Genomic DNA, 12,973 nt, shown 5'->3' with positions numbered 1-12,973 from the left:
GAAAGATATGAACTTGGAAGATCCATTTAGCTGACATGACTATTACTTCTTTGATAAACTTCTATTCAATGATTTCATCTAATCTCATTTTACAGCCTCTAATGCAATGACCATTACAAAATCTTGTGGCAGGGAATACTTTTGCCTCTCCTGAAACTACCGACATTCAATTTCATTTGGCGACCCCAAGTTCTATGTAATGTGAGAGGGAAACAAAAACACTGGCTATCCACTTTTTCCCCATCAGATATAATTTTATAAATCTCTATGATGTCCCTTTTTAGTCCCCCCACAAAAAGCCCTCAAAGGCACCCAAAGTTGTAGCCTCTTCTCATGGGGAAGGTGCTTCAGTCCATTAATAATTTTTATTTCCCTTTTCTGTACCTTTTCCAGCTCTACAATTCCCTTTGTGTTTGAGTTGGGGCATCTGGAACTGTACACAATATTCCCAGTGTGGCTATACCATAGATACTGTCATGATACTTGACAGTTTTATTTTCAGTCCTTTTCTTAATACTCCCTAGAATGGAATTTGCTTTTTCTTTTCTTTTCATGTCTGCTGAATTGATGTTTTCACTGAGTTACCAATTACAATGTCTGCAGCCATACTACCCTGAACACGCCTGAACTCATCTGATCTCGGAAGCTAAGCAGGGTCAGGCCTGATTAGTACTTGGATGGGAGACTGCTTGGGAATACCGGGTGCCATAGGCTTAGACTGAGGAAGACAATGGTAAACCACCTCTGAATACCTTACCATGAAAACCCTATGAATATATTGAAAAAGATTCATAGGGTCGCCATAAGTTGTAATCGACTTGAAGGTATATAACAACAACAAAACCTATTGCAATTCAAAAGTCTCTTTCCTTGTTAGTTTACTGCCAGCTGAGACTCCACCAATATATGTGTGGTTAAGATTTATTTATTTGCCCCGGTCTGTGTCACTTTAATCATACTTACATTGGACCTCACTGGCCATTTTCCTGCCTGTTTCTCCCCAGTTTAGGAATATCCTTTTAGAGTTCTTATCAGTCTGCTTCAGCTTCCACTGTCTTGACACTTTAAGCTTAATCTTCGGGCTTGAACTAGAGTTGCTGGATGGGCAACCTAGAAACCTTGGGCTATAAATTGGCTGATGCAGTCAGTTAGGTGGGGTGAGTGTACTACTTATCTGTTACCATACAGGAAGAACCAAGCACCCTGTGTCCTCATTAAAGATCATAGGTACTAACATCTTCTCACTGCTTCTGAATATGCCTATCAATACCCACCAGTATGGGTATGGGAATGAGACTTCCACTCTCTTTTGAATGACAGGGCAATTATTACCGCCAAGGAGGTGATGAGCTATCTTTCTCCCATGTAAAAAAACTTACCTGTAATGTTGTTCCAACAGTAGGTGGTGCTGTTTCCAGAACCTTTTATTTTGCATTCAGCAGCTTATAAACTTGAATTCCTAGCATATGATTAGGCAGCCTTCCCTAACCTGGTGCCCTCCAGATGTTTTGGAGTCCAACTCCCATAAGCCCCAGCCAGCATGGCCAATAGTTAGGAATGATGGGAGTTGTGGTCCAAAACACTAGAGGGCACAAGTTTAGGTAAGGTCCAAGAACTCAGATATGGCCATGGTGAAATAAATGCTCTGTCATGGGTGACAAGCTCCAGGTGATGAGGGCTTCCTTTAAGACCGTACTGAATCCCAGAACTTGTTTTCAGTGCCAGGATCCCACAGCACTGTAATATGTGTTGCAATAATAAAAAGAAGGGGCCTCTGAGCATGGACCAAAAGCCACAGGGCTGCTTGTCAAAGTACCCCACAAAGCAAGACAGCCGTTGACCATATTTTTCTCATTTTGTTCATCGTAGCTCCTTTCTTGGCTCTTTTCCCGGCTGACTGTGGCATCAACCCCATTAAGTACTACGTAGAATCAGAGCAATTGATCGTTACTTTTAAAACAATATTCCATTAAAAATGTGAGGGAAAGGCACAAAATTGCCTTTCTCTCCTCTAATACACTGCTGAGCAAGCAACATTTCTAGGAACAGTGGTATATTATTGAGCAGAGAGAGATACACTAAGAAATCTGTTGACAATGCATCTTCAGAGGGCATACACACACCTATCTAGCCATTGAATAAGAGTGATTGATTAAGGGCTGTTGATGGTGGTAGGCTTCCCCACCCCCTTATTTCCCTGCTTATTTTCTCCAAGGAGAGGTGCCTGGGCTCCACTTTGCCTGAGGCCTGCCAGATGTCGTTGAGTGACAACTCCCACCATCCCTGGCCATTAGCCATCCTGGAAGGCTGAAGTGCCTTGGACAGCTCCTTGAGAGTTTGGACTAAAAACTGGAGAGAATCCTGCTGCTCCACTGACAAGGAGCCACCAGTAACTTCTCGCAGGCTGCCAACAGTAGGTGGAACCAGAGCCAATGACAGGCAGAGCCAATTTACTTTTGTCCGCATCCTCCTCCCTGATGAATCCTACAAGGAGAAAACTGAGACTAAGAAGGAGGAGTCTTACAGCTAATGCCACCTCCTGGACTGGTTGTAAGCACAAAGACAGGCAGGGAGGGCTGGCTGAGGACAGACTGAGGCTGGTGCAGCAGTGCCCTGTTCTCCCTAGCAGACCAGCGTCCACCGGTACAAGGAGATAACAAAGGGCAAGGCTGGTTGCGACAGCTCCACTCGCATATTGATAGAACATGCGAGACATTCTTCTGAATCAGGCTTTTTTTTAAAGTTTCTTTACAAAAAAACACTACAGAGGCCTCTGATCAGGACTGGGGGGAGGGAAGTTTGATTCTTCCCAAGTGCTGTTTTCCAGCTGAAAATCACTCCCGTCTACCCAAGCTGCTCCTTGCCCAGTTTAGAAAGCAATGCACGGGTACAGCCTACGTGCCTATACCTACTTTTCAAAGGGAGGCAAAAGGGAGCTTCAGAAGGGAGATAATCAGTGGGAAAATGGCACAGGGGAAGGGTCGTATTAAGCTCACTTTCCCACTGCCCCACCAAACCATGGCCACCTCTGACTCTGGAAATTTGTGCACTCCTTCTTCCTGTGCTGTTGCACAGGAAACAGCTTGAAAGCAGGGGCCAGGAGCCTTTTTCAGAGCCAGGGCAACATTCCCGTCTGGGGGCCACATTTCAGTGGTGAGTAGGGCCAGAGGCAAATATGGCTGATGCAGTCAATGAGATAATAGAGCAAAAAATGTAAATTTGACTGTTCTATAGTGGACAAATTGTACACACACTCAGGCACCCCTCTCTGTCCTCCATCCAGGCAAGCAAGAGTCATTATCAAAGTTCAAGGACATATTCCAGCCACGCAAAAGCACTCAAGGAGGGGGTGAAGTGCAGCTGGTGAGGGGTGTGGCCTGGGAGAAGGGGGTGTGGTTCAGGAGGGGGTGTGGCTAAGGAGCAGGGATGGGAAATTTGTCCATTTAGTTTCCCTCACTTTTGCATTTTTCCAGTTCAGTTAAGTTCTCTACATTTCCACCTCAGTTTGCAGTTATTTTTTTGTCCTCATGGAACTCCATCAGCTGTTTTTGTGCACATTTCTCCTACTATTCAGATTCTTCTGTGGAATTTTGCTTAATGCACCTATTTTTTCCAAACCAGTTACCCTCATGTAATGCATTTTTGTATATCATTTTCAGTAATGTGTGCATTTATGTGCACACTTGACTATACACTTTACTAGTATATGCATTTTTGCACACATTACTTGTTTGGGGGACTGCACTGCAAAACATGGAGGAGAAGGAATTTTGAAGGGTGGCTGTGTCTCAGTGTGCATATTGTTTTGGAAAGTGTGAGTTAGGTAAGTTCACCTTTAAATGCAAACTGAATTGAATTTCTCCTCATCCTTACTGAGGCAGGGGAGTAGCCTGGAGAGAGTCCTGAGGGTCAGATACTATGGCCTGGAGGGCCTGAGGTTTCCCCTCCCCCTGCTTTAAAGCAGCAGCAGAAGAAGCCAGGCGATCCAGTCAGAGATTTCCCATATCACAGGTGGCTCAGTCCAGAAGTCACCAAAGCGCGTGCAGCTTTCTGCTGTTTCCTGAGTTCTCCGGATTGGGACAATTATTCATTCATTTATTTATTTTGGGAACTTGCATCCTGCTCTTCACTCATTGGTCTCAGGGCAGGTAACTGTCAAAAGAAAGAAATGCAACCTGTCCCTGGCCCTCTGCGACCTCTTGCTTTTATAAGCCCATCCATATGGAACTCACAAACCTCTTTGGATTGGGGGTTAATCAGAGGAACACAGAGGAGATCAGCCATGTGCTTCCCATCCCTGATGGCTTTGACAAGCACCATTTTTGCGGAGAAGGATGTTCATAAATACATGCAAGAGATATGCAGATTAGCTGCAGCCCTTCTGTTTGGCATATGTTTCTAGCGGGGCGATGAACAGCGATGGACAAGTTGCCCACCCATGACACAAAGAAGAGGCTTCCATCCCATCTTGGCTCAATTTTCTTGCAAGCGCCTTCTTGAATGGCCGCTAGGAGGCACTGTTGTCCTCCTCTCGCACATCAGACTTTGGTGATGAAAAATCATGTTTTGCTGGACAGGCAACCTCTTTACTCCTAGACTGGGTCCAGGAAGGAAGAAAAGATAGCTTACATCCAGCTCTGCAGATATTGGCTAAACCTTGGCCAAGCCTCTTCCACAGCCCCCCTCCACTGCAGCAAACTCTCGTCTCAAGCATTTTTGTTTTGTTTTTGTCCTGCTTTCAGTTTAATACCCCAAAGCATGGGGTCTTCATTAAGACACAGAATTGGTGCTTTGCAAAAAAGCAGCTTAGATCTTGACATCCATCAGGTATCAGATAAACATAAGAGGGACAAAAGGGGAAGGAGAGAGGGAGGGGGGTCCGAGAGAATCAGCCGCTAATGGAGGGTTCTCCTCGCTCAGTGGCACAGAGTTGATTTACGAGCTCCTAAATAAATCATTTTTATTGCTGTCTCTTTGTCTTGCTGTTGTACATTTAACCCAAAACATCAGTCAGCAGTGCGGAGGGTCTCTGCTTGCATCAAGCATCCGAGGCTGTGTCCCTCCAGCATAAGCTATTTTTTGCAGTGAATCCCATCCTCCCATATGCTCCCCCCCCCCCCCGGGCCATGCAGACATGGATTCACAAAGGCCAAAGTTAGGACAATAGCAGCTAAATTGAATTTGAATATCTGTCTCTTCCTGACTGCCCCCCCCATTCACCATGACTGGTCCCATACCTTGCTGTGCTTTGCACTCTGCAGGTTTGTTTGCCTTGTTTAAATGGGAAAACTGTACCTATGACACAGGAGCCATCCTTATTGCTATCTTCCTTACTGTAAATTCTTATATGCACACATAGCACAATCCAGCAGACAGTTCCCTGCACAAGCTCCACTGATACGATCAAGGGGTTTGATCAACTCCCTTATGAGGCACTGTTACAACATCTGGGACTTTTTAGTTTAAGAAAAGGTGAGTGAGGGGGAACACAACAGAGGTGTATAAGATTATGCATGGTGTAGAGAAAGTGGACAGGAAGGTTTTCTCCTCTCACAAAACTAGAGCTCGGGGACCTTCAATGAAGCTGAATGTTGAAAGATTCAGGACAAAGAAAGTACTTCACACAGTGCATGATGTGATTCTCTACTGTAAATGTAGTAATGACCACCAACTTGGAGAGCTTTAAAAGAGGATGAAAGACATTCATGGAAGATAAGGCTATCAATGGATACTAGCCATGATGACTATGTTCTCCCTCCGTTGTCAGAGGCAGTACATATCTGGTTTAAAATGAAATAGAAACGGTTCAGTAGTTCTATTTCTTAGCAGAGTATATATTTTGCAAAGCGGAATGAGAATTAACCAGCCCCCCTTCCCCTCGTACAGACTAGCTGAATAAAAGAACAACAGAGACAGTCTTCTTTGGTAAAAAGTATTAAAAATGTTTACTCACAACCTTTCATATATCAGGAAACATAGGCTCTAGCTTGAAGAGAAAAGCTAGAAGTAGGTAGTAGATTTAGTCCATGATTGGGATCATCTGGCAGTAGGGTTGCCAGGTTCCTGGCCTGAGACTGATCCTGTATCTTTAGGAGAAGAGAAAGTCAGCCAAGTGCAGGTGTTCTTGCAATGTTGTAATGGGAAAAACCACAAGGTGGAATTCTCCCTTCCCCCTGTACAACTTTTAAAGATACAGAAGACCTCTTGGAGGCTGGGCCTGGCAACCAAGAGGTCTTCTGTATCTTTAAAAGTTGTGCAGGGGGAAGGGAGAATTCCACCTTGTGGTTTTTCCCATTACACAGTTGGCAACCCTATACAGGATGCTGGACTAGATGGGCTTTGGCCAGATCCAGCAGGGCTCTTAGTATGTTCTTATGGGTGTGACCTGTGCACAAACACTCCTGGACTCATTTCAGTGTGGCTTCGCACATAATACTATGTCCAGTCATGGGTGTCACATTTTCAGGGCATCAACAAACGAGCATGCCCAAAGAAGGGTGACTAGTGGAGGGTAAGGGGTCTGGCAACTGAATCCTACAAAGAGCTGGGGATGTTTAGCCTGGAGAAGAGTAGGGGAGACTGAAAAGTATCATGAAGGAAGAGGCCACACTGAGGATCTACAACAACAATAACTTTACTAACTAATGATATGAAGAGAACAAGGCCACAACATGGCACTGCTTGTAAGGCAGGACTGGAAATTGAAACTGCCACAGCCTGGGGCTGACTCAGCAGCAGCAGCTCCTGGTATGGCAAGCCCGGAGGTCCAATACACTAGAGACATAGGAATATAGGGACATAGAGAATTGCTTTTTAATATGTTTAAAAAAAAAAAAATTTCCCCCCCTCTAAACAATATTTTTAACCCTTTTTATTTAAGATGTTTTTAAAGCTTTTTTTTAAAAAAAAGTTTTTAAAGTTGTTTTGTTTTAATGTATTTTAAGGTCTGTTTTTATGATATTTTAAAGTGTTTTTAGTGCTTCTGTTTGCCGCCCTGGGCTCCTGCTGGGAGGAAGAGCGGGATATAAATCAAATAATAAATGAATGAATGAATAAATAGAGATCTGCCTCATACCAAGTCAGACCATTGGCCCATCTAGCTCAGTGTTACTTGCACTGGCTGGCAGCAGCTCTCCAGGGTTTCAGACTGGGCATATTTTCAGTCCTATCTGGAGATGATGGGGATTGAACCTGGGACCTTCTGCATGCAAAGCAGATTCTCTACCATTGGGATATGGCCCTTTGAAGACAGCAGCCTTCAAATTATATGAAGGGCTGTCATACGAAGATGGAGCAGACTTGTTCCCTATTGCTCCAGAGGGCAGGACTACAACGAATAGGCAGAAGTGTTGCCACTTTAGGGAAAAATTCCTAATGGGAAGAGCTGCTCGGCAGTGCATCAAACTGTCTTCAGAGGTGGTGGTTTATCCTTCTCTGGGTAATATTTAAGCAGAGGCTTGGCAGTCATCTGTCAGATGCTGTCAATTCCTGCAGTGAGTAGGGGGTTAGACTAGATGACCTTCAATGTCTGACTCTAAAATTCTATGATTCCAGGAATATTGGAAGCTGGCTTATATGGAGTCTGACCATTGGTCCATCTAGCTCAGTATTGTCTACTCTGACTGGCAGTGGCTCTCTGGGGTTTCAGGGAGAAGCTTTTCCCAGCTCTGTCTAGAGACACCAGGGATTGAACCTGGGACTTTCTGCATGCAAGGCAGATGGTCAACCATTGAGTTACGGTCCTTCCCCTAAATGAAATGGGTCTTAATTAGTGTCCTGCCCAAACTCACTGAACTCAGACACAAATGTGGAGGTGTGCTGTTCTTTAGTAGATTTAATAGAAAGTTTCCATTCAGAGTGCTTCATGAATCAGCTTACAGGTTACACAGAATTCAACATCTTTACTAGGAGTAAGTAGACACGACTATATTGCGCTAAGATGGTGTCGCAGTACTTGTGTGAACTGAGTGTCACTGTTGAGTATGTGCATGTACATGAGTGCTCCGCAGAGGGGTTGTGGGGATGCGTTGAATTTTCCAGTGCAACGGCTTCCGTATATACGAGGCGAGGGCGGCTGCTCTGCCTCAGCAAGATCCACCCCAGCAGAGGGAGGGGGACTGCGCTGTGGTGGCGGCGAAGCAGGCGTTGGAAGAGGATGAACGTTGGGCGGAGAGGCAACTGCCTGACTGGACCGAGCCTGCTTGCGGGTAACTGGAGCTATGGGGCAGAGCTGTCACTGTCTATGGCGTGAGAGCTTTCAGAATCCAGCACACCTGTAGGCCTGGCACTGGAACCGTCATCCCATTCAAAGTCTTTCTCCTTGTTCTCACCGCTCCACTCACTCTCTGCAGGGCTCACAACAATTAGATAACACTGTTATCTTTTCAGCGCCAGGTCAAGACTTTCCTTGTCTCCCAGGCATTTTAGCATGTGTTTATAAATTGTTTTAAATTTTTAAATTGTGTTTTAAATTGTTTTTTAAAGATGTGTTTTAAATTTGTATATTTGTTTTAATGTTTTTAGTTACTGTAAATCGCCCAGAGAGCTTCGGCTATGGGGCGGTATATAAATACAATAAATAAATAAATAGGAGCAGAGGAAGTTCCCTTATACTGAATCAGACCATTGATCCATCTAGCTCAGTATCGTCTACACTGACTGGCAGTGGCTTTCCAGGATTTCTGGCAGGGGACATTTCCAGTCCTACCTGGAGGTGCCGGGGACTAAACCTTCTGCATGTAGAGCAGATGCCCTACCACTGAGTTATAGCCCTTCCATAAGGAACACTCCATAATATCACTGGGAGGGGGGTAATATACAGTGAGGAAGTGGCAGGTTGCTGGATGCTTAACCCTGTCCCCTCCTGTTTTTTTGGCCCTGAAAGTACTATCCCCCAGGTGTTTTTTCACCTGCAAGATTTCCAGATCTGTGTTTTACCTCATAAAAAAGAACATAAATAAATACAGGCCTAAAATCCAATGGGGAGAAAAGTGACTTGGCAGTGGTGGTGGGGAGAAATTTTGTGGGGGAAATGATGGGGAAGGGAAAATGACCTCCCTGTGTCACTTCATTGTTGGACATCATTCACTCCTGGAATAGAGAAGCAGCCGTCAGCCTAATAATGTTATACATGGATAGAGTATTGGTTAGTTTGGTCCTGGGGTGTAGTAGTAACGTTGACATTTATCTTCTAACAAATTTTGTAGATGAAAAGGACTCCCCAAGAACAGAGTGAAAATCACAGTTCTCCGAAGTTCAAAGAACAGCACAGGGCTGTTTGCGAAAAGGGCTTCAAAACAGCCCAACACTGCTCTTTGAATCTCCAAAAAAACAGAGATAAGGATCTGGCCCACTGGCCAGAAAAGTTTCCCTACTTGTGATATAGTAGACAGGACCCCCTTTTTATTTTATGGTGTGAGTAGGACAGAGCAAAGTTAAGAGATGTGAGGCCACTCCACCAGCATAGCGGAGAGATCAGCGACATTTAGTGCCTTGAACTTTTCTATTACTGCTGATCATTAGAGCAACTTGTAACTAAGAACGTGGAACTTGAGTTTGCTTATTTCCTCCTTCGTGGTCCATTTTCCTTTTGTGCCGTGTCTTTTTTTTAGTGATTTGTAAGCTGCTCTGGAGCCAGTGTGGTGTAGTGGCTAAGGTGTTGGACTACGACCTGGGAGACCAGGGTTAGAATCCCCACACAGCCATGAAGCTCACTGGGTGACCTTGGGCCAGTCACTGCCTCTTAGCCTCAAAGGGAGGCAATGGTAAACCCCTCTGAATACCGCTTACCATGAAAACCCTATTCATAGGGTCGCCCAAAAGTCAGAATCGACTTGAAGGCAGTCCATTTTTCAAGCTGCTCTGGGAAGCTTTTTTTGGCTGGAGAGCAGGATGAAAAGTCTTCAGATACATTAATTAATAAAACTGCAATGGAAAACACCCATGCAGCAATCAGAGCTAACTTTACTAGATGCTCCCTTGTCTGTTCTCTCAGAGGAGGAGGGTAAAATATGGTGTGCTTGTTCCTTGCTCTGGTTCCTTTCTCACTACGTAAGTTGGGGAGCTTGAGGGATGCCCAACCAAAAGCCAGCTATCTGGGCCATTAGTCAGAGTGACATTTTCCTACTTTGAGGATCATAACAAAAGTCCTTTAGTTTGTGCTGAGTGGCAGAAGAGGGGAGCCAAACCTTTGGAAGGATAAATATATGACTGAAATGTGGAGAAAACAAAACAGTAATACACAGCAGTGATGAGTAACTGGGCATGGCAATTAATCATAAAAGCCCAAGGCAAATCCCAGTGAAATCCTTCCCATCCCACGTTATGATCCTTCTTGTGAGCAGTTCTCCTTGTTGCCACCAAAAAAAGAAAAAAAGAAAAAAGGTGATGTCTGTGGGAGGTTGCTTATTTGCTTTTGTTTTCCTTATATGACACAAAGCTTGATATTTAAGAAGCTGGGATGATCTGGCCACATGTGTCTACAGAAGAGAATCTGATGGGAGGGTATTGCAGACATGGTGAGTCATCTTGTCACATGATTGTGCTGGTCAAGTTCAATCTCCATGGCTTATAAAAAATCTGGATTTCAGTTCAAACAGCAGCTGTGCTTGGAACTCGCATGACATTTCACAAAAAACTGAAAGAAGGTTTTCCTGCTTGCTAGCTCTTAGGGTGGGTAATATTTATTTAAAGTGGATTATTTAATTAATTTATTATTACATTTATATTCCACATTTCCTCCAACAAGCTTCAAGGTGGTTCTCCCCACCCCTCCACCTGCCTCCACAGCTTGTCCTCACAACAATCCTGAGGTAGGGTGGGCTGAGAGATGGATGGAGCTTTGTACTGCAAGTGGGTCACTCATACCTGATTTTTCTGTGTCTGCAATTGGTATGCTAGCTTCCACACATTCCACTTTTTCGGCTCTGGATATTTGTTGTTATTCCATGGCTTGCCATCCACTTCAGTGGGTGGAGCTCAATGGAATGTATCCAAGCTGTGTTTATTTGTCTCTCCCCGCAATTGCTCCTTCCTTGCTCTCCATACTTTTTTGGGAGGTCTGGGCATGCACAAAAGTGTTTCTGTTCCTGTGCAATATGTTTTGCGCAGTGATGAGCTTCCACATCTGTAGTAACTGTGGATGTATAATAAGTTATTTTTACTGACTGGATTTTCTGTGGTAAGGGGAAATCTGGATTAAATGTTGGGGGGGAAGTGGGCTGTCATTTTGATGAAGATGACATCATGTGGATGCAGCAATCAAACTTGTGTGCATGAGCAACATCGATTCCACAATAAACTCCCATCTGGAAGTTCAGGCACTAGTTTTTAAAGTTAGATGGTAGTTCTTGTAATGATCAGCTGGAATGGAAACAGTTCAGGGAGAGGAGGAACCCAAAGGAGCTCGTCTCTCAGCATCGCCAATGGAGTAGTCCTGCTTCCCATCTCTTCTTCTGGTACAACTGCCCCAGGGAAAGGACAGGAACTCATCAGACTATTACCTGATAAAACCAGGATATGAGCCAGGGCTGAGCCACAGGACCTGTTTTCAGTGACGTGGTTCAGAACATAGGAAAAGCCCTGCTGGATCAGGCCAAAGGCTCATCAAGCATCCTGTCCTCACAGTGGCCAACTAGACGCCTCTGGGAAGCCCACAAGCAGGACCTGAGCGCAAGAGCACTCTCTCCACTTGCAGGTCCCAGCAATTGACATTCAGAAGCACACTGTTCCTGACAGCGGAGGCAGAACATAGCCATCGTGGCTAGTAGGCATTGCTAGTCTTATCCTGCATGAATTTGCCCCATCCTCTTTTAAAAGCCATCCAAGTTTGTGGCCATCACTACATCGTGTGGGACTGAATTCCATAGATTAACTATATACACTGCACTGCTGTGAATCTTTCAGCATTCAGCTTCATTGGATGGCCTCGAGTTCTCCCTTATTCTCCTTTTCTCTGAACTGGTAAAGTCCTCACAGGGGAGCTGCTCTGTCCCCTTGATTGTTTGTGTTGCCCTTTTCTGAACCCTTTTCCAGCTCTACCATATCCTTTTTGATACGAGGCAACCAGAATTGTACACAGTACTCTTAGTGTGATTGCACCATAGATTTGTATAAGGGCATTATGATACTTAATTTTCAGTTCTTTTTGCTAATGATCCATAACATGGAATTTGCCTTTTTCACATCTGCCTCACACTGAGACATCATCTTCCTCAGGCTATCCACTGCATCCCCAAGGTCTTGTTTCACACCCTATTAGCATACATGGTTCGGCCCTGGGATACTTCGTGAAATACCAGTGAAGAAAAGGGTGGTTCGGAACATGTTTAGAGTGCCTGTCCATCACCTGAATATTTTTTCTTCTCCTCTCTGATTCAAATAAGATTATTGATTATTATTCAGATAAGAAACAGTACCTAAATTCCTGTTGAGAACAATGAACTTATGAGAAAAAATATTCAAATAAAGGTAATAAAGGCAGAGTGGTAAGAGGCGGTAACGCAGCCGAAGCTCTGCTCATGGCCAGAGTTTGATTCCAACGGAAGGAGGAAGTCGAATCTCCGGTAAAAGGGGTCGAGGTCCACTCAGCCTCCCATCCATCCGTGGTCAGTAAAATGAGTACCTGGCATATGCTGGGGGGTAAAGAAAGGCCGGGGATGGAACTGGCAATCCCACCCCATACATACGGTCTGTCTAGAAAACATCGCAAGACGTCACCCTAAGAGTCGGAAACGACTCGCACTACAAGTGCGGGGACACCTTTACCTTTACCTTTTTTATTTGTTAATAGAGATATTTGATAATTTTATATCCTGTTTTTGTATGTTAACTGATGTATAAGTTTTATTTTGAGATCTGTTGACTAGATCAATAAATTGACTGATTGACTGACTGATGGCACAAAAGAAGTTGCCAAGCGCCTTAAAATGTTGATTTTGCCACAAACTTTGGCATCAATGTTAGATTCATCAGT

The 12,973-nt window shown here is 44.4% G+C and overlaps 1 pseudogene; it reads left to right on the top strand.

The window, feature by feature from the left end:
• Positions 1–595: 595 nt before the first annotated feature.
• Positions 596–714, top strand: LOC133368149 (5S ribosomal RNA; annotated as a pseudogene).
• Positions 715–12,973: the final 12,259 nt, after the last annotated feature.

The sequence above is a fragment of the Rhineura floridana genome, chromosome 11 (genome assembly GCF_030035675.1).
Source record: "Rhineura floridana isolate rRhiFlo1 chromosome 11, rRhiFlo1.hap2, whole genome shotgun sequence".
In the NCBI taxonomy this organism is placed as follows: domain Eukaryota; kingdom Metazoa; phylum Chordata; class Lepidosauria; order Squamata; family Rhineuridae; genus Rhineura; species Rhineura floridana.
Note: the sequence above shows the minus strand (reverse complement) of the source record. Positions and strands in the feature narration are given on the sequence as shown.